At 39.5% G+C, this 22,283-nt stretch overlaps 1 protein-coding gene across 2 annotated transcripts in view; it reads right to left on the reverse strand.

The window, feature by feature from the left end:
- LOC310678420 (uncharacterized protein) overlaps positions 1-22,283 on the reverse strand; it is a 456,546-nt gene that overhangs the window by 363,653 nt on the left and 70,610 nt on the right. The gene's annotated exons all lie outside the window — the stretch shown is intronic.

Raw genomic sequence — 22,283 nt, forward strand, 5'->3', positions numbered from 1 at the left:
ACTGGTTAGAACTCAGCATCAAGCCTAGCAAGTGGCAATAGGGACAGTGAAGATAACTTTCTTCACCACGTCTATTGCATCTGCAGAAAACTACTAGAAGACTCTTTCAGGTGGTTCATAGTCTAACAGAACCACCTTAACTATTGGAGACTGATGAGGACCCCAATATATCCTGATTTATTTATTTATTCAGCCAGTGCATAGATGGTCACTCCATATGTTAAAGCTATTATTGTCATTGTCACTCAGAAGAAACTGGACCATTTCTGCCATGGTGTACCTTGCTTACTTGTGTGAACAAAGATGTCAGAAAGTGATCTCTTGCAGTTCCCTTCTGGATTCTGTCCAGAAAAACCAATCCCTTAGTTGTCCAGAGCTGGTTATAATTCAATTCCATATAACACAGAGCAGGAAAATGCTCAATAGGCATAGTAGCAATTTTTGTAACATACTTTAACTGAGCAAAGTCCGCTCTTGCCTTAATTGTTGGCCACCCAGATTCTGTATAAAGAAGAGCTGCTGGTATTCCTTATGGTAGAAAGTATAGCTTATGGGGGAAAATATTCTGCAGTTTCTTAAACTTTCATCGAGTATGAATCAGAGCCCCAAATTTCAACACTATACAGCATTTGGGTTAGCACTTTGCTACTAAGTATATTTAGGGCAGGTTCAATCAGCTGTCGTCCCTTATTGTAACAGAACTTCATCAATGCCCCAATGATTTACTTTCACTGCTTCCATATGACACTTCCAAAAGAGGGTTTCATTAAAGAGTACACCCAGGTATCTAAATGAGCGAGTTTGTTCTATAGCCTGCTGATCCAAACACCATCTATACTTAGGCCTCCACAACTCCCAAGTCATAATCTTGGTCTTAAGAGTAACTTATGGGTAGGCTTTCCTGTTTACAGTATGTGCTGAACACCTCCAAAAGATTTTTGAGGCCCAGTCGGGGGAAAGAGAGGAGCACTAAATCATCTGCATACATCAAGAGGAGGAGTTTGCATTCACTAAATATCATTAATATAAAAGTTAAAGAGTGGGAGCCAGAATACAACCTTGATTCACTACTCATGATGTTTTAAAGACATCAGTCAGACCACCCTTTAAACCTACCCTGACCCTCATTTCTGAGTTGCTGTATAGTTCTTGGATCAATAGCAGAAGTCTGCAGTAGATGTTGGTAATGTGACATTTCTCCCACAGTGCATTTCAATTAATAGAGTCGAATGTAACAGAAAAATCAATAAAGGCTACATGAAGATTCTTCTTAATGTTCTTAGTATTTTTTTTTAATACGGTTTAGGGTAAAACACTGATCAGTGGTACTGTGTCCTCCTCTGAACCCCATTTGTTCTTGATGAATAATGTTCCTTTGCAATGTCTAGTAATTTTTGAACGAGATATCATGTATATAGCATTGAGATGTCTAACAAGCTAATTGGCTAATAGATTTGTGGAACATTCCTGTCCCTGTTCTTATAAATTGGGAAAATGATACTAATTTTCTTTCCAGAGGGCATTTGGTTGAGTTTATAGTGGTAAATAAGCCAGCCACTGTTCTAGTCTGCCACCATTCTATGCAGTCCTTACAGAGCTTTACTACGAGCTTTATTTGATTTCAGGCAAAAAATAAGGTCCTTTACCTCATACAGGAGATTGGTTGCCATTCAGGGAGGTTTGAGAAATCTTTACACACTACTGGTACATGTGATCGCCCAGATTAACCACCAAATATACTGGAGAAATACTTAACCCAATCAGAGGCAGGAACTGAGGCTTCCTGCTATTATCTTACTTCATTTAACCCCAGGTCACCAGTTCCCAGAATTTGTCTTCCCTCTGTTCCATTACTGCTACTCTCAATTCCTGCCACTGGGTTTTTGTATATTCAGCTTTCTTGTTTTTCAGCAAACTCTACATTTGATCAAAATTTCCATGGATTCCTCTGATGGATTCTTATGAGAATCCCTCATTGTCAGCCAGAACTTTCTTAGCCGCTGTGCATTGTCCACAGAATCAGAGTTGGAAGGGATGCCAAGGGTCATCTAATCTAAAACCCTCTACAATACAGGACTCTCAACTACAGCATCCATGACAGATGGCCATCCAACCTCTGCTTAAAAACCTCCAAGGAAGGAGAGTCCACAACCACCAGGGGGAGTCTGTTTCACTGTCAAACAGATCTTACTGTCAGAAAGTTATCCTGATGTTTAGTCAGAATCTCCTTACTTGTAACTTGAAATCTGGAGCAGGAGAAAACAAGCTTGCTCCATTTTCCCTTTCCCTTTCCCTTTAGATATTTGAAGATGTCTATCATATCTCCTCTCAGTCTCCTCTTTTCCAGGCTAAATATACCCAGCTGCCTCAACCATTCTTCATAAGGCTCAGTTTCCAGACCCTTGGTCATCTTGATGGCCCTCCTCTGCACACATTCCAGCTTGTCAAAATCCTTCTTAATTGTGGCGGCCACAACTGGACACAGCATTCCAGGTGTGGTCTGCCAAGGCAGAATAGAGTGGTACTATGACTTCTCTTGACCAGGATGGAATCTCTCTCTCTATATATATGTGTATAAACACACTGTGAAAATGTGTTTTTAAAAAAGTTTTGAAAAATTCATTGAATTTGGCATAGCTCACTATCACCATCTTGTGCACTTCTACAGCAGCCAAGTCCCCAGGACTTTATACTTCTATTGATACAGCCTAGAATAGTGTTAGCTTTTTTTTGCTACTGTATCACACTGCTGACTCATGTTAAGACTGTTTAATTTTCTGTTCTAGCACATTTCCTGGTATTGATGGCAGTAGTTACCTGGGTCTTCTTTTTTCCCCTTTTCGAAGATGGGGGAAACATGTGCCTGCCTCCAGTCCATAAGGACTTCACCTGTTCTCCAAGAATTCTAAACGATTATAGACAGAGGCTCTGAAATTACATCCCCAAGCTCCTTTGGTACCACTGGGTGCAGCTCATCAGGACCTGGAGATTTGAATTCACTTAAAGTAACTAGGTGTTTCCTTTCAATCTCTTTGCCTATTTTGGGGTGGATACACTACATGGCTGTCTCCAGGCATTGTGGTCATCTGCAAGAGATTCCCACAGGGTGGGGTTCATATTACCAGCCTTCATGACATGTTTGCAGGCATCTTTGTAACACAGAATTGGTCTGCCAATGAGCCTGGTACATGAAGCCAGCTCCCTGTAGAGCATGTCCTTGCTATTGGGCCATGTTCAAGGTGTTGCTATTAGCATATAATAAAGCCCTTAACAACTTTGAACCAGTTTGCCTAAGAGATCGCCTTACCACACATGTGCCAACTTGACCACTTCGACTGGCAGAATTGGCACCACTACAGGTGCCACATAATACCTGTTCTGCATTTAAAAGAATTTTGGAACTCCCTGACTATTCAGATCAAGCAAAGGCCTTCTCTGTACTTTTTGGGACACATTCTTGTTTAGACAAGCTGACTCAAATCCTAAGAAAGTTGAGGAAATTTTCATTTGTTTGAATATTTTAAATTTTGTATGTTTTAAAGTATGGTTGTGATTTTTTTCTCAATTTTATCTTTTTGTAAACTGCTTTGAGGTATTATTTCAAACATGCAGTGTATTAATGTTATGATTTTTAAAAAAATACTAATGTATTCTTTATCAAATACTTACAAATTGATTCCTTTATAATCTGATGTAGTACATCCTATGGTATGCAAGTCAAACTAACTAGTCTAACCGAGCCTGACCCAACACATTTTGCTCCCTGGGACAAAAGAAAATATTTATTAATTTTATTCATTGAACAGGATTTATATACTGCTTGTTCACTTCTAAGATGGCACTCCCTATACCATTATAACTATTTAATTCCTGTAGACTTTACTCCAGCTATCTACAGAACGTGAATGCTCATTTATAGTACCTAAATTATATGCCATCAGTTACTATCTTTTAGCTCTTTTACTTCTGTGTTTGTCACTATTGCAACATTATATATTTTCATTATTAAAAGTACAGTGGTACCTTGGTTCTCAAACTTAATCTGTCATGGGAGTCCGTTCTAAAACCAGAGCATTCCAAAACCAAGGCATGTTTTCCCATAGAAAGTAATGCAAAACAGATTAATCTGTTCCAGACTTTTAAAAACAACCCCTAACAAGCATTCAACATGAATTTTACTATCAAACAAGACCATTGATCCATAAAATGAAAGCAATAATCAATGTACTACACTATAAAATAAATATGACAGTATTGCAGATGATTAAAATTAAAATTAAAATTAAATTCTTTTCTTACCTGCACTGATTATAGTCATTGTTTGGATGGGGGGCTTTTATCCATTTCTGCAGTCACACAATCAATCAATCAATCAGTGGCTGAACTGGGTTCCACACAGTCACAAAAACAAATTAACCAAAAAAGCCTCAAAACCAAAAACGCAAAATAAATAGCAAAAACGAAAGCACCATATTTAATCCGTTCCAAAGTCTGTTTGACTTCCAAAATGTTTGAAAACCAAGGTGCAGCTTCTGATTAGTGCAGGCGCCCTGGAAACAATAGCCAACAACCGCAACGGACGTTTGGCTTCCGAAAAACGTTTGATAACCGGAATACTCACTTCCAGGTTTTTGGCATTTGGGAACCAAGGCGTTTGAGTACCAAGGCATTTGAGAACCAAGGTACCACTGTATTGGGTGATATTCAATCATTTCAAACAGAAAGGGGCACGACAGTTGTGCCAGAATCAGCACTAAGTTTAACTATAGCATGAACTTTTAGGTGACAGCTCCTCAGTAATGCACAGCTCCTGAGGAAGGCTGTCCCTTGCACCCCCTGGTGGAATGCAAGTAGACTAGCAGGCTGTGATGCACGGATTTTATTACGTTGCATGGGCACCCGTTTCCTTGACAGTAGAATGTATAGTGGGGCACACAAGGGGTTAAAAGCATTGCAGCACACATTAAGCATATGTTTCAAGCCAGCGGGGTGCCAGTCTAAGATGTCCTCAAAGCCTAATTTGATAGATATTATGCCATATGCTGCTGCAAGCCATTAGTAATGAAGAAAGTAAAAATTTTATGGATGAGCAAAATAGGAGCTCTTATGGATGGAGTGTTTTTAAATCAGGTTTATAATTTACCCAGCGTCAGACCACATGTAGAGTGCATTACTCAATTGAACTTGCAAGCAGATAAGATAGCAGTTTCTTCTAATAAGCACTTCAACTTATTGGCTCTACAATTACTTGAACCAAATTACCAGCAGCTGCTGCCTATTTGGGGGATTTATCTTAGACAAGGAGATACATTAGTTTCTAATCAACAAACCATTCAAGGACTCTATATTTTTTTTAAAAAAAAAGCTTTAAACCCCCTGTATTTATTTAGAATTAATTTCAAATATCTAGTATTTTTCTTTTTATTTTGTTCAGTTTTCTTTCTCAAAACTTTTTTCTGGCTTTTTTCTGGGATGCAATTTGACTTGACTGAAATGAACACCAAAATGCATGTTCAATACATGTTTAATGTTAGCTTTGCAAAGTTAAGAGGGCCATTACATAATTAATTAATTAATCTGAAACTTTTTCAGACTTTCATTTCTCAGAACAAGTGACATTTCTTTATCTTGAGGCTACTTTGTGTGCTTCAGATGACTTGTACCTATGATTGGAGGTAGGGTGGGGGGCAGGGAAGAGTTGTAAAGCCAATCTGAAATTGTACCTTTGAAGTGTGGGCAATGCCAACAACATCCTTCCATATTTCACCTCCATTATGGAGAAATGGTCTTTATCCAGCAATGAAACCTCATAATTGCCGAGAACACATAGTTCTCCGTTTCACCTTGCATTAACAGTGTTCTTCCAGTAAGAGGTGTATAACCTTATGATGATGATGATGATGATATTTTATTATTTCTACCCTGCCCATCTGGCTGGGTTTCCCCAGCCACTCAGGGCGGCTTTCAACAAAGACCAAAAATATACTAAAATGTCACACATTAAAAACTTCCCTGAACAGGGCTGCCTTCAGATGTGTTCTGAATGTCAGGTAGTTGTTTATCTCTTTGACATCTGATGGGAGGGCGTTCAACAACTACCGAGAGGGCCCTCTGCCTGGTTCCCTGTAGCTTTGCTTTTCGCAATGAGGGAACCGCCAGAAGGCCCTCGGCGCTGGACCTCAGCTTCCGGGCATAACAATGCGGGTGGAGATGCTCCTTCAGGTATACTGGGCCAAGGCCGTTTAGGGCTTTCAAGGTCAACACCAACACTTTGAATTGTGCTCAGAAACGTGCTGGGAGTCAGTATAGGTCTTTCAAGACTGGTGTTATGTGGTCTCGGTGGCCACCCCCAGTCACCAGTCTAGCTGCCGCATTCTGGATTAGTTGTAGTTTTCAGGTCACCTTCAAAGGTAGCCCCACGTAGAGCGCATTGCAGTAGTCCAAGCGGGAGATAACTAGAGCATGCACCACTCTGGCGAGACAGTCTGTGGGCAGGTAGGGTCTCAGCCTGCATACCAGGTAGAGCTGGTAGACAGCTGCCCTGGATAAAGAATTGACCTGCGCCTCCATGGACAGCTGTGAGTCCAAAATGACTCTCAGGCTGCGCACCTGATCCTTCAGTTGCACAGTTACCCCATTCAGGATTAGGGAGTCCTCCGCACCAGCCCGTCCCCTATCCCCCAAGAACAGTACTTCTGTCTTGTCAGGATTCAACCTCAATCCATTAGCCGCCATCCATATGACTCATTAACCTACTGGAAAATGCTTGTGACATCACTTTATGACTAAAGATAACTCTTCTATACAATCCATGAGAAAAGTTTCTGTTTCAGTTTTCTCAACAGTAGCCCACTTTTCAAAGACTCTTGTACAAAGTAAAATAACAACAGTTTTGACCCTACTATACAGGGGAAAGGGCATAAAACCAACCATGTTCTTTGAGCTAGTCTTTGACAAATCTTTTAGCAAATCCTCAATGTGAGACCTACTCAACAGGAATGAAAAAGTACATTAGAATGAAGCAAGTTGGTATAAAATAACAGAGCCAGTCACGTTATTGAAGTATTATTGCTTGTTGCTTTGCTAAACAGAATGCTTCAGATATGCAGGCAATTGTTCCTTGTCATCTAGGAGGAGTTGGTCAAAGAGTAAAGAATTTTCCAATAGGGAGCATCGATAGCACTGGTAGGTTTGGATGGAACTACTATATGAGTTGAGAATGCCCTTTCTAATATAAGCAATAAAATGATGAAGTCAGGCAAAATGATAGAGAACAGTAATGTGGCTTCTTTTTCTTTTGGTGGAAGTCAGTATTACTGTACACTTTTGGTACTAATTTCTAGACACTTGGAAAATAGGTTTGATGGCTTTTAGGAACCATACCCTCAGATCAATAGTGTTAAGCTGAAGTGCTTGATGAAAACCAAGCTTTTGTCAGAGGTCAGGGACTGCATGGAAAATGTTAGCTAAACTGGGGATCTGGGATTCCAGAGGCTCTTCAGAAATTGTGGGTGTTTATAGAGTGTGGTCCAAGGCACCCAAGCCACAGATCTTTTCACCAGGCTCCTGCCATACTTTTATTTAAAAAGTTGCTTATAGAGCAGCTTTCAACCTAAATGTTCATATTTATGTACAAACACAGGTATATGTTTAACGTATGGTTTTATATTTGCTTTTATATATTAAGTTTTGCATGCTTTAATTTTCAGCAGGTGCTAAATGTTCTTAAATTAATATGCAAATTTTAAGCTTATTTGTGCCATGGGCCTGTGCTCTGATTCTTTTAAGGACTCATTGATGCCATTTGCTGTCACTACTTTTTCCCCATAAGGATGGCCTTCACTCTTGAGAAGCAATTGTTGATATAGTGCTTGGTGTATTTCAGACAAGAATCCTCTTTGTGTTCCTCACCAATGGAAATCTGGTAGGAAGTTTCTCTTCCACAAGCACAGCACTTTTTAAAAAACTGAAATGGAAACAAACCAAGCAAAAATGCTTGGCAATGTCCAGCAACATTCAAAATGAAAAGAAAAGAAGAGAACCCCTTTCAAAAATAGAATTAATGCTAAAGTCAACATGGAGTAAAATAATGCATAGAAGAACATTCACTGAGCTCCTACTATTACAATGGTCAAAAGAGGCCAAAGAGGAACACTTTTATCACACTCCTTGAAGCATGGGCAGGCAGTAACAAAAGTGACAACGGGAGAGTCAAGAGCACCAACTTCTTGACTAAAGCTCCAGCACGCTCTAAGATCTTGTAGGCAAAAGAAAGTATGAATACCTTTGGAAGATGTTTAATGATATTCTCCTCTCCACATTTTTTTTTCTAAAAAGAAATTAAAATTTCTTCTTCACACAATTAGATGCCAGAGCCATCGACCTCAGACTGTCAAAGTTCAAAAACTAACCCACTCATATTCATTCAGCTGAACCTGCTATTTTACTAATTATCCTTTCCTCTTTCAAAATTATCTCTTTCACAGCTGGGAGAAATCTAACCCTCTCAGGACCCAATCATATGCTCACATCAATTTGTCTAATTGATGCCAAGCTTAATATACCTCTTAATTATGACTGCAAACACTTTGTTAAGATAAATCAAATCTAATGCCTAACAAAATTCCTTCCCTAATCATTTTAAAGGCAACATATTATTTTATCATGTATATAGAACTTCTAATGTGCTTGACAACCTTTATACTGTCCGCCCTCACGGCAATCCTGTGAGGTAGGTCATCAATATTTCCATCTTTTACAAAGCAGAAATTGAGGCTGAGAGATGGCAACTTTGCAATGGCCACCTAAGTTCATCCAGGCATAGGTAAAGTAAAGGTAAAGGTACCCCTGCCCGTATGGGCCAGTCTTGACAGACTCTAGGGTTGTGCGCCCATCTCACTCAAAGAGGCCGGGGGCCAGAGCTGTCCGAAGACACTTCCGGGTCACATGGCCAGCGTGACAGCGCTGCTCTGGCGAGCCAGAGCCGCACATGGAAACGCCGTTTACCTTCCCGCTAGTAAGCGGTCCCTATTTATCTACTTGCACCCGGGGATGCTTTCGAACTGCTAGGTTGGCAGACGCTGGGACCGAACAACGGGAGCGCACTCCGCCGCGGGGATTCGAACCGCCAACCTTTCGATCGGCAAGCCCTAGGTGCTGAGGCTTTAACCCACAGCACCACCCGCGCCCCTTTCATCCAGGCATAGATAGGCACTATTGTCTTAATTTAACCAGTAAAGGTGCTACACTACTCACCAGCAGATTTATGAGTAAATAAGTATCCCAGACTACTGAGCCTACTGAAAACATCTACCAGCAAGATAATGCAGGTCTGGGTGGGGTATGAATAATAATAATAATAAAATTATTATTTTAAAAGATACCCTGGAATAGTTACCTGAAAGTATTACTGTGGCAATTCTTTCATGTGTGGACTGAAAACTATGAAGTGGGCAAAGAGTAACACATAACTTCTCAACAATATTCCTCACCATGTCTGGACAAGAGGTATTTCTCCTCTACAAGCATGCAGATAGGTGTACTAGTTTGGGGACATATATATTTGTAAAAAAAATAAGAGCTCTAGTCTCCAATTTCTAGCAGCAAGCTAGGTTGCTAACCCATAAGTAGATCTGATTACAAATAAGCGGCAAGCTTTACAAGGCAGGGTAGAATCCATTTTTTAAAGAAATCTAGGGGGATCCAGAAAAATGACAAGCTTAACGTGTATCCCAAGTAAATTGGTGTAATGCCTGATTAAAGACAGTTGTTAAACATAAAGAAGAAAAAGTCTTGCTGAGAAAGAAGAAGCATGACTTATGCAAAGCAATATCATCACAATAACTAAGTCTAACCACTCGGTGGCTACTTATGTTCTGTTTTGCTGCTTTGTATTTCCTGAAAAGTCTTTAAGACACAGCCACCACCATCATTGTACCTTCTTTTACAAATGGTCATACATGGATATATGTGTCAAGGGCCTTCATTAGTTCAGGTCAAGACTGCTTTGTTCAAAAATGACTGCATTTCTGTGCTAAATGATAATGAGCTTCTTTCCCCCTAGTGCTTAACACAGAAATGCAGCAAGCTACTAATGGAGGAAGAGAGCAATCCTAGAGATCTGCTGCATCCTAAACTGCTCATCCCAGCAGATCTTTACATAGGACTGCCCCCTTAGATAGCATTCTTTAGGAGCACTTTTGTTTCTGGCTAATAAATTAGTTATACACTCTGAGTGCCTATTTCTTCAGAATAATTGAATAGGCATTATTTTCAGGTACATATTTTAAAAGGGGATATATTGAAAAACTGCTATACAGTGGTACCTCGGGTTAAGTACTTAATTCATTCCAGAGGTCTGTTCTTAACCTGAAACTGTTCTTAACCTGAAGCACCACTTTACCTAATGGGGGCTCCCGCTGCCACCGCGCCGCTGGAGCCCAATTTCTGTTCTCATCCTGAAGCAAAGTTCTTAACCCAAGGTAATATTTCTGGGTCAGCGGAGTCTGTAACCTGAAGCGTATGTAACCTGAAGCGTATGTAACCCGAGGTACCACTGTAGTTATTATGAGAGATTAAAAAGTATCTTAAAATTCTTTAATTTTTTATATTTGAATGTTTTCAATAGCAAATCTTTAAGCCTTGCTGAGAAGCTTCCTCTCACAATCTTAACTGATGCCCCAATTTATTCAAAGCAATGTTAAATAATATTGAACATGCTAGTATAGGAGACAGGCAAACAGAAATATTATTTGAGAGCCTTAGGAGTACAACACCTGATTTGGCATGTTAATATCATCTACAGAAGTTCCCTCATGATATTGTTACAGATATGAAGTAACAGAGTCTATTAATGAATAGAATAAATTAATAAATGGTAGGATTTTGATTATTTGGGATATGAAGGGAAAATACAAGCTGCACAGGAATTCCTGGGCTAGTCTATGCAAAATGACCTGGCCAAGCTTGGACCATTAAGAAACAATACAGAGCTTTGCGGGGACATTGGCATTGCAAGAGAACTGTCCTCCCCCCGCCCCCTGCTCTTAGGTATGAACAGAAGCAGGAGACTGGAAACATTGTCAGGGTAACTGTGTGTTATGTCACTGGATGAGTTTGGGCCTTTTGGCATGCGGCTTGGGATAGCTGAAAAAAGGTCAGACACATCTTTACTGGCTGCCTGAAAGTAGGCTGGGAAAGATGGCTTGGACTCCAGTGCTGCACTGCTGTGGGGAACAAGCCCCTCTTGAGATGACCATGCTGTAAAATCTGTACATATGTGTCATTAAACCATATTTCTAAAGACAAGAGAGTCTCTGATGCATCTTGATTCTCAGAGGAACACAGACCCTGGGTGAGTGCCTGGAACCCCATGGAATCTTGCCACAACTTGGCAGAGATTGGGATTGGCATCCAACTTTTTAAACAATATGTAGTACAGCAACGTAAGAAATAATTTATACCTTAGTGTGACAACCTGGATCTATTTGGTGGGCCAGACCTAGGTCACTTCTGAGAGGTGGATAGGGCCACCCACCTGTCAATCACCTGATGTCATATGATGTCAAGTGAATCAACTTCAAAGAAAGTATTTTGAGTATGTTCTGTGTTCCTGATTCTTCAGTTCTTGATTTGCACCTGCAGCTTGAATTCAACAATCCCTGTCAAAACCAAGACTTAGAGCTTACATTCAGTACTGACTGTAAGATCTGCTTTCAGAAGAGACTGGTTCTATTGATGAGCTCGCAAATAAATACAATCCTAGGGGGTTTGCTGAAAGCAAGCCCTGCTTTCAGAGGAACAATAGGGAGTGTTTTCTAAGGCTCCTGATTATTCCACTGCAGCCAAAGTGTTACCTACTCCAATGGATGGAGAGATATTCTATAATTTCAAGGAGAAGGTCGTATTTAAAGGTGAATCAACTGTTGATGACGACAGACTACTCTAGCTTGTAACTACCAGAAGCAGTGCATTCAGATTTGTTAGACTCCCTCCCTAGTAAACTTCAAGCACTTGACAAAGACCTTGCCATTTCAGAAGGCATTTTAAGGTAATTTTCTGCCTTTATTGTGAATTTTAATTGTTCTTATTCACAGTATAGTTTATTTAACATTTTATGTACACCACTTGGAAATTCTTATTAAGCAGTATATAAAAATCTAAAATAAGTAATAAATACTTCCAAGAAGAAAAGAGTCACAACAAAATGAGTATAGCCAATATTCAAACTACCTCGTAGTTTGACAGATTTATTCAATCTCATATTAAAAGCCTCTCCACAAATATAGGGAAATATATACTGATAAATTTGGCAAGGAATACAGAGTAGAATTCCCATCTTTTGGACTTCAGATAATTCAGCTAATCTCAGAGAAAAAACCATATGGATCCATGCTGTTAAACTATTCTCCATTTCATTGGTATGACTTTTTATACAATTTGTATTAGATTTTCTTTTCTGATGGATGTGTATGACTGTGATATATTTGTTGCTTGATCAATAACAAAAAGGATGAGGTTTCGAAAAACTCTATGAGATACCATCAAGCAGTTAACTGGTTTTCTGTAGTATAGATCACTGCATCCAGGGGCATTCAAGCAGAAGACAGCCTGATCATAGGCTGACACGCTCCAGCTAATTAAGTAGTCATCGTTGATCAATTTGCCAGAAGTCAATATTCTCAACTATTCTTAAGCATCCAAAGAAATCAGTATATATACCAAAAGAGCTTAATACAATGAAGGAATAAAGCATATGTAAAAATACAGATCATTTAAGTCAGTAGGAGGAAACAGTGAAGAAATAAAGTTTTTAAACATATAGTAAACAACTATTAAATGTGGCAAAATAATAATATTTTCCAAAAACATTAACACAGGTTTTAGTTTTGTGATGTATTTAAACTCCCTCTATGGTTCAAAGCAATGTTTGAACATTATATCATTAGATCACATAAGATCTAGTCTACCTCTGGGGTGAAACCCCAAGTGTAGCCTGAAAGATAATCCAAGTGGTGCCACATTTCACACAGAGTACTCCAAAGCTATCAATAATCAGTTCAGAAAAAATAAGAAAAGAAGCAAATATAATACTAGCTAAGTGGTGTAACGGATGGTAAAGGTCATATTCCAGGGATGCTCATGTACCACAAAGCATGCAATAGATACCGTGTGTATGTATTGGGGACATGTAGTGGCACAGATGTTGTATACAGATGTGGGTGTGTCCAGTGGCGTAGCGTGGGGGTGCAGGAGGGGCCGGCCGCACCGGGCGCAACATCTGGGGGGGGCGCTCGCACTCGCAGCTCTCTGCCCCTACCTGGCTCACTCACCCTCTCTCACTGCAGTGCTGGCTGTGCGAATCCGATCCGAGCCACCGGGTCGCCGCCCACTGTGGAGGGGAGGGTGCCAGGCGTGCAGTGCGGAGAGAGAGCAAGGGACTATCTGGGGGAGGGACAGTGCAGCGGAGGGGGCGCAAATTACTTGCCTTGCCCCGGGTGCTGACAACCCACGCTACGCCACTGGGTGTGTCTTCATATTGGGAGCTGAAAGGAAGGCACACCTTTCCTTCCAAGAGTGCATCCCATGAGTTGCATTGAAAAGTGCATCTTTGTGTACGTCTTTGTGCACATATGTGTATGTCCCAGTGCAGGGATGTGGAACTTCAGGTCTGGGGATCAAATGTAGCCTTGCAGGCCTCTATCTAGGCTTCCTCCCCATACCATGTCCCTTCTCTCTAAGCAGTCTACCATTAGGAGTTAATTCGAGAAAAATCTTAAATTCCAAGAAGAATGTGAAGAAATAATAAAGCTAAGAAGGTCTATAAGCACATTCAAAGTACATTTTCTTCACTACTGAGTAACCACAGGTTGTAGCTTAGGGGTCACAAGTTGGGTGCACTTGTTAGCACCTCTTATTGTGTCCACAAGGGGTCTCAGTAAATATCCCCTCAAAAATGCATAATTCATGATAGACATTTTGCCCTCCCTGCTCAGTTCTCTGTTTAGTCTCTCTCCTACAATGTTCCAGCTTAGTGTCTCCGACATTGAACATGCACCTGTAAACATGCCCACATTTTATTAGATGCAAGGATTAGATACCCTCCCTCTCTTCTGTTCCCCACTGATAGACGGGCATGCCTGCACCATTTTGTGTTAATGTCTCTTTTTTAGATGTGGCAGTTACGTTGTGTTATGCGTGCCCCCATTTTGAATTATACCACATAAACACCATGGCAGCCATTTCGTGACTTGCAGCATGACACACTCAAAATTCCAAGCATGCCCACTGGCCCATAAAGGTTAGCAACCCCTGCTATAGCTGAAAGTCCTGGTGCTTTTCTTTTTAGAAATTAGCCACTGTCTACCAATCAAAGCAGCACATTTGCCAGGTCTGCCAACAGGAAGGCCAGCATTACCCAGGGGCTAAAATGCATGGGAGAACCAAGTAAAAATGACTGAACTGTGTTTTTTTTTTAAAAAAGCCAAATTCTCTTATTTAAACTCAACAGGAGAAATTCAGCATAGTGATATGGCAGCCGTTTCAGCTTGCCAGATGTCAGTCAGCTTACCAGATGGAAAGATCCACTCCCTCCCCCCTACACATAGTGCTCTAGGGGTTCTCTGGCCACACACAACCCCAAGCCAATTTAGGGCAGAGCACGGGGGTGGGGAAGAGAGGGGGAAAGCCACATTGCACTAGCAGAAGTACTTGTGTGGTCTTCTGTTACCAGGACTTGTTAGCTGAATCTGGTCCAATCGTTTTAGCCACAGTGCACCCAAAAAATGTATTAGTACCCCGCCTATTGTTTGTAAACCTTCCCCCCTCCCTTTTCTTTTTCGGCTGTATTGGATACTTCATTTCCTATATTGGCATGAATCTGCAAGAAAATTATATTCATGGGAAGACAATTCCCATGTGTATCATTTAAAATTTTTGTAGCTCAAGATTAAAACTATTTCTTTTTCCAAAAGCAGCATTTCCAGAATTATTCATCTTTTTTTTTTTTTTAATTTGCGCTGGTGTTTCTGTCTTGCAGCTGATTAAAGAGCCAACTTCTTCCTTTAACATACTTTGACGTATCTTCCTATTGCCAGATATAGCAGTATCTATTATAGACATGGTTAATAAGGTAAGCTTCTCTCAGAGTGATTTCACTCTTTAAAATGGGAGCTTTTTAATAATGATGGAATTTTTTTTAAAAAAAACTGGAATTAATGTGCACTGCATATAATGTGTTGTAAAACAGGCAGCGCATCATTATCACCTCCTACTCAGAGCCATTTTAACTATAATCTCAGTATTTGGGTAGCTCAGCTAATTAACAACCTGGTATTACTGTAAAGATGAGATTGTCATGTTATTTGAAGTGCTTTTTAACATCCTCTTTGAGCACTAGCTACTAAATTTGTTAACAGTCGGCACTATTTTAAGGGGAGCAAATTATATAATTTTTCTGAGACTAGAAAATGAAAAGAAATATCTAATTTGATTAAAAATTAAAATTTACATTTTAATAAAGTTTCTGATTTTTAAAAACACCTCCTTGCAGTTGCGTTTGCATTCATTAACCCAGGAGTATCCATGCTCCATGACTGTAATTCTTAATAATGCTAATCACAAATGAAGAGCTTGATTTGACTTGACTAATATTCAAAGCATTATTTTGAAGGAATTCTTGTATTGCCTGGCATCTGTTTTAATTGCATGTATGCTCTACCAATGATGAGATTTTGCAGATAGTGTTCCAACAGTTATGCTACAGATGCTTCAAACTTCCATTGATCAGACAGCCCAAGCAACTTTTTATTACATTTCTATTCTATCTTTCCTTCCTATCACCATCCATATTACAGTGCCACAAGACCTCTTTACGAATTACGTATTTATTAAATTTATATGCCGCCCTTCATCAAGAGACTACAGGGCACTTTACAAATTAGAACACATAAGTATAAAGACAATAACCCCACCTTCACTTAAAAGGCCATAGATTGATTAACAGTTGTCTGAAATCCTAGAAAACTTTTGCCAGACAATGAAGACAATACTGAAGTAGGTGGACCATCAGCCTGACACAACTTCCTGTGTTCCTAAGCTGCATTCACCCACTTAGTTCTGGTAAACCAGCACAAGCATTTACTACTGCAGTTTCCAAGAACAGATATGGGTCCTTGGAGAATGCCCCCTATCCAGAGGCAGCAGGGATGTCTCATGTGAGTGGTGACTTTGGCAACAGGTTCTGTGGGCAATCTGCTTTTGGGGTACATATGGACATTGCTTGGTCTGTCAGCTCCCATTGCCTTCTCAACCCATTACTCCTGCAAAACTAATATAAACATATGTGGATCTTGAGTATTAACTTTAATTAACTCCATAAAGAAGGACAAATAATTCATAGTGAGAAGAAGCTCAAACAAATGCAGAATAGATTTTACACAGGAAATTCAAATGACATACGGTAATACAAGATTCTACATCAAAAAAGGCAAAAGAAAAATAATGGGAGGCCTGTCCTTTAAATTCAGAGTTTCTGCTTTAAGTGACTGAATTTTAGAGTGAGTTCTAAGTTTCACAGTTTCTTTGTCTTACAAAGAGCTGCTTGAATTTCAAAACCATTTTGACAGTGAACTCTAAGGCCACTAGACTTTTCTATTTCAAATCTTTAAAATCTGTAGAAAACTTGAAATATGTATATATAGTACAATGTTATTCCAAATACTCAGTGGTCAAAACATTTGGGGGTAGGAGTGGGAATCAGGCATGAATAAATTGGACAAAATTTAAAATTTACAAGGGTTGCTGTTGACCTAAGGCTGTGATGGTGCCAAACTGGTTTCTGTGACTACAGAGTTTCAGACAATGGATGTTTGGATAATGAGTATTCTATTATATTTATTTCTACAAAGTCTCCATCCTTTTGCTGACTGACACATAGAAAGAAGTCAGAGAGTGAAAAACTAATATTACTATTACCTGTATTGTATGTCTGGTAGATAAATGGAGGTGGTCCATCCAGCAGCACAAAACTCAATTTTAAATATTCTTAGAATATCTATGTTTATTTTTATTCCATTGAACTGAACTTTGAGGAGTAAGGCCTTTGACTATGTTGTGATAATAGACACAGCTTTCTCAGTACTCCTTTTTCTGTGAAATACCTCGTGCTTCTAGAATCATCTCAATGGAAAAGAATTAATGAATTGGTGTCCAATTAGTATTCTGTGTTTGAGCAGTTTATAAAGATAATGGGATTTTCACATCTTTTCCTCAAATAAGGTGGAAAGGAAACCAAACCCCCACTTTTCTTTAGATATTGTGAAATGAGAAGTGAATTCTGATTATAAGCACTGACCTACAAAACCCAGGGTATTAAATATTGAACAGACAGTAGCTGATTTGTACATATCAGTGAGCTGATTTGTCAAAGCTAACAATACAAAAAAGTAGTGACAATATAAAATATTTTTATCAGGCAAGTAATTTGATTAAAAGGAAACACTGAGAAATATATCTTCATCTCCTGAGACCTACAGAAGACGTTTAAAACACTCTACTCAAATGGCCTGGTCAATCTATCACCAGTTATCATAATAAGAGCCCAGTCCAAGGTTTTGCTGCATAATAGCAGTGTTTTACAAGAACTGACAGCAGCATCCTTTGGTACATGCACTCCTGAGGCCCTGCACAGTGGCCCTGTACATGCTAATGACTTCCAGGTAGCAAGTGGTGTAGAATCACGCCCTGATTCTACCCTCCAACACTCCCCAGATGAAAATAAGTGCATTTCTCACTACACCCCCCCCCCCACAGCTGACCCTCCTCAAACCCCCCACATTTTTGTCCTACCCCCTCCATGCAGAGCGTTTTCTATCAGAAAAAGGAAACCAAAAAGAAAACCTACCATTACACAGCACACACCGCTTCACTGTCCTGAGAAAACCTCTTAAACCTTGGTGAGGGACATAGGTACATCCCAGGATCAAATCAGAAGCCATAATGTTCATAATTCCAGAACTGTCCCTGGAAATCGGGACACTTGGAGGGTATGCTAATTTAGATACAGCAAACCAAAAGTGAACATCTTAGGTTCAGAGAGAATGAGACAAATAGGCAGAGCAAAGGCAGCAGAGCCATTTCCTCCAAAGCCAAGCTAAATTTCCCCCAGTGGAAACACTTGTGCTTGTTATGGAAGTAGTGTACGGAAACTATGCAAATCATTGCACATTAATGTTTCCAAAGTGGAGGGTGGGAAGAAATATCTGCCCATCTATCCACAGTATGTTAAAAGGAAGAACCGTAAAACTTTAATAGCTTGATTAACAAGAGGATGGAATGATCAACGTTTATAATCTTTCTGGGAGTAAGGATTGTATAAATGTGGCTCGACATGGTGGAACTAGAGTTTTTAGACACTGTGAATCAATAGTTGTAGCTCTCGTTTCAAGAAACAAAAGCAAGGAGTTCTTTGGATAAAATGGGGATTAGCAGGTAGCTATTATAGAGCATAGCTCAGTTGACAGAACACGAGATTGTAGGTTCTATTAATCTCAGGGTTGTGGGTTTGAGCACCCTGTTGGTCAAAAGATTCCGGCATTGCAGGGGGTTCAAGTAGATGACCCACAGGGTGCCCTTCCAACTCTAAGATTCTATGATATTTATTTATTTATTTCTTCCTTCCTTCCTTCCTTCCTTCACTTAGGATATTAATTATCATAGAATCATGCAATCATATAATCTTTTAGTTGAAAGAGACCCAAGGGTCCTGTAGTCCAACCCCTGCAATGCAGGCATCTCAGCTAAAGCATCTATGACAGATGACCATGCAACCTCTACTTAAATGATTTTATAGAGTCTGCCCCTAAAGCAGAGCACAGGAAAAGACAAAAAGCAAACCAAATTTAAAAAAACCAAACCTAATAAAGGCCTCAGACTGTGCTAAATAATGATTTATTGATCCGTGTAAATTGCACCTTACATTTTTTGATAAAAGAGAGAGAGCGGGGAAAAAACAAGGACAAAGCCAGGGCAGCTTACTCAGAATTAGTCATTATTAATAATTATTTTGGGGTACTAGTTTGAGGATTCATTACTGCTCCTGTTGTTCTCTTCAAGGAACAGCATCAGCTCAAAACCTAATTCCCTAATAAAGAGTTGAAAGCATCTGCTTTGGGTTCCACCTACCCACCCAATGATTTTCTGCCGCTGGTTCTGTTTGTTCTTTTTCAACATGGGAGAAAGGGAGAGTAGCATTACAATTGTTACCATCAAGGTTCAAAAATTCATGATTAAAAAGCTCATCATGTATTATTACCCAATTTCTTTTGTTGGGGTGATACCCAATGTTGCTGATATTCAGCCTAAACTCATTGAAATAAATTTAGTTAAGTTTCTAAAATCCAATGACTCTACTCTTAGTATGACAGTTTGATGTCACCCTATATTTATAAAATACAACTTTTTTAAAAAAAGCTCTGTAAGAATGCAAACCAACTAACTTACCTTTCCTGAAGCTAATAAAAACACATTGCAATGAATTTCTAAAAGTAGAAGAGCCAACACACATGCAAGTCTACTTGAGAGCATTCAACCTCATACCACAAATCTGTACCCCCTAATACCAGCTTGTGTGCACATTAGCCATGGTGAGGGAAAGACAACCTGTACATTCTCAGAAACCAATTTATTTGGCATGACTGTTCTTGTTTCTATTTTAAGATCTGATATCTCTGGCAAAAATTAAGCCCAGAGAAAACACACATGCCTCAGCAGATTAAAAGGATGTTGCAATGGAGAAGATAAAATGGTGTTCCTGTCAAGCAGATTATGAAGGCAGCACCGGCTAAACTCTGCACAAGAGAACACAATTTCACTAGAATTACTCTGATGTTAAAAAGTAAAATAATTATCCTGCAGCTGCATCAGTGTGAATTTTGCCCCAAACCTAAGGGGTAATTGAGGGGATGAACACTAAACAGAACAAAAAGATGAGAGAGTCCACAGAGAAAACAATAAAGAAGACAGGGAGGGGTGGGGGCAGAATAGGCATATAGTAACAGAAGGAAGCCAATGGGTTAAGAAAACATAGCAGGAGAGAAGACAATAAAGCACTTACAACCACAAGAGAAAATTCTATTGACATCACTCCTAGGAAATTCAGGCAAACCCAACCTAACCAAACCTTAGAGAGGGTTGGTTCAGAGAATAGGGTGGCTTTTCCCTTGGGAAAGGAGGCAGAAGACTGATGGTGACCCTGCCTAATCCACACAGAAAGAGATGCAATTCCATGTTTTAGGAATGCCCTGCAAAATAATCGGGCAAATATGAAATAAAGAAATTCCTGTCCACTAAGATAAATTATTGAGTCTCTGTTATACGTCTGAGCTTAGTCTTAAATCACATTTGTATTTATTTTTATTTTAAAATTTTAATTAAAAAGTTAGTACTAAAATGCCTGTAAATGTAAGCTGCAAATATACATCTATAGCATTTGGAAGCAAGCAACTGCCATTAGAATGAAGCATTTCCTTTACACTGAATTCATGCAATGAAGCATTCAAGAAAGGAAGGTTTGTGGGTTTAACAATGCAGGCAGGAGGACTTTTTGAATTACATATCTGAAGCTGTTTTCTCCCCAAAACCAGATTTCAGTGCTCATAAAAAGAACAAGATAAAGAGACAGAATGTTTTTATTTCTATGTCTTACATTATAGCTTCTAAATGTCAGAATGTGATGGTTGTAAAATAAAGGGGGGGGGGGAATGCCTAAATCCTCAGAACAAGTCTTAAAGTATGGACAGCTGTAATAATGGAGAGGTTTACCAGTGTTTGTCAAGTAGTCTAAGACCATCATGTTATGCCAAATACAATTTTTTTTATTAAAGTTTACAACCAAATTTGTGTATGCAGTTAAAACCTTGTTCCCCTCAGACAAGTATGCCAATGTACTTAAGCAACTGTTATTGCAAGTGGTAAGGACAACCAAGTGTATATAGATCTTAAAACCCATCTACTGGGGGATGTACAGCCTTCTAGACATTTGAAGGATGCATGACATAAAAAAAAAAAAATCCTACCCACAGAAAATTAGTCTATCAGGAAGAAGTTTAGGCTTAGGGCCATTTTCCCTGATCTGCTTCCTTTCCACAGGTAAGGAATTTGGCGGAGGAGCTTTCAGTCCTTTCATCCTGTGCCAATAAAAGTTTAAACTATTGAACTTCTTACATTCTTACTTTGAATAATTGCTTCTATTCAAAAATCTACAAATTTGTAGGATAAAAATCTATAAATTAATGGCACTAGAACCTTGCCAACTGGAAATCCTGTTCAGAGCTTCTCTAGGTTATCAATGATTTGATAAAGTAAATTTTTGCAAGCTTGAGAGCTAAAGAGACAACTTTCAGCAAATAAACAAATGTGATTTTTTAGGATACTACACCTGTGCCCTGCATCAAATTCTATATTTGTGCAGTGTGGTTATTAAATGCAACTATGTGGGTTTAATGTTTAGATATTGGGCACAGTCTACCAGATGACTTTCCTGTGAAAGCCACAGAGACATGACTGATGTGTTAGTCAACTGAATACTTTGAATATTTGTGCAACTTACTTCTTAACAAGTCCAGATATTTTCAATGGCCTTGCACAGGAAAAGTTGTGTGAAGACTGTCCCAACTGTCTAGCATCTTTTTCTTTTTTAAAACTTGGCCAGGGCCTGAAGCAATGCACTGCTATTTTTGCGTGCTCTCAGGACTTTGGACTTTTATTTCAATGCTGCGTTAAATGCCCACTCATTTTGCAGGGCTTTGCAAAAGTGGTGATATGATGGTTTTTGAGAGCAGATAAATTATAAGTGGTTTGCCATTAAAGATGAGAAAGCAGGGGGCTTCTTTTTTCCTCAGAGGTAGTCTTAGTGCTGGTGCTGTACAGCTCTACAGGCCTAGGATACCTGTTCTGGTCCATTTCCAACCATTGTAAGAGCACGTTCCTCATTGGAACTCTCCAGGGTGCTGAATCAAGTCAGCAATACCAAGGAAGCCTCTTAAGAAAGCTCTCCTAAGACCTGGTTATTCTGATGTTAGGATTCAAGACTGCCTTAATAAGACTAGAGAACTGGGCCAAAATGAACAAAATGAATTTCAACAAGGACAAATGTAAATTCTACACTTAGGCAACAAACCACCAGCTGCGCCTGGGGGACACCTGGCTTGCCAGTAGTACATGTGAAAAGGATACAGGTTTTTGGTAGCCCACAATCTTAACATGAATAAAGAATGTGAGGCAAT

This window comes from Podarcis tiliguerta (assembly GCF_965153285.1).
Source record: "Podarcis tiliguerta genome assembly, chromosome: 5".
In the NCBI taxonomy this organism is placed as follows: Eukaryota; Metazoa; Chordata; class Lepidosauria; order Squamata; family Lacertidae; genus Podarcis; species Podarcis tiliguerta.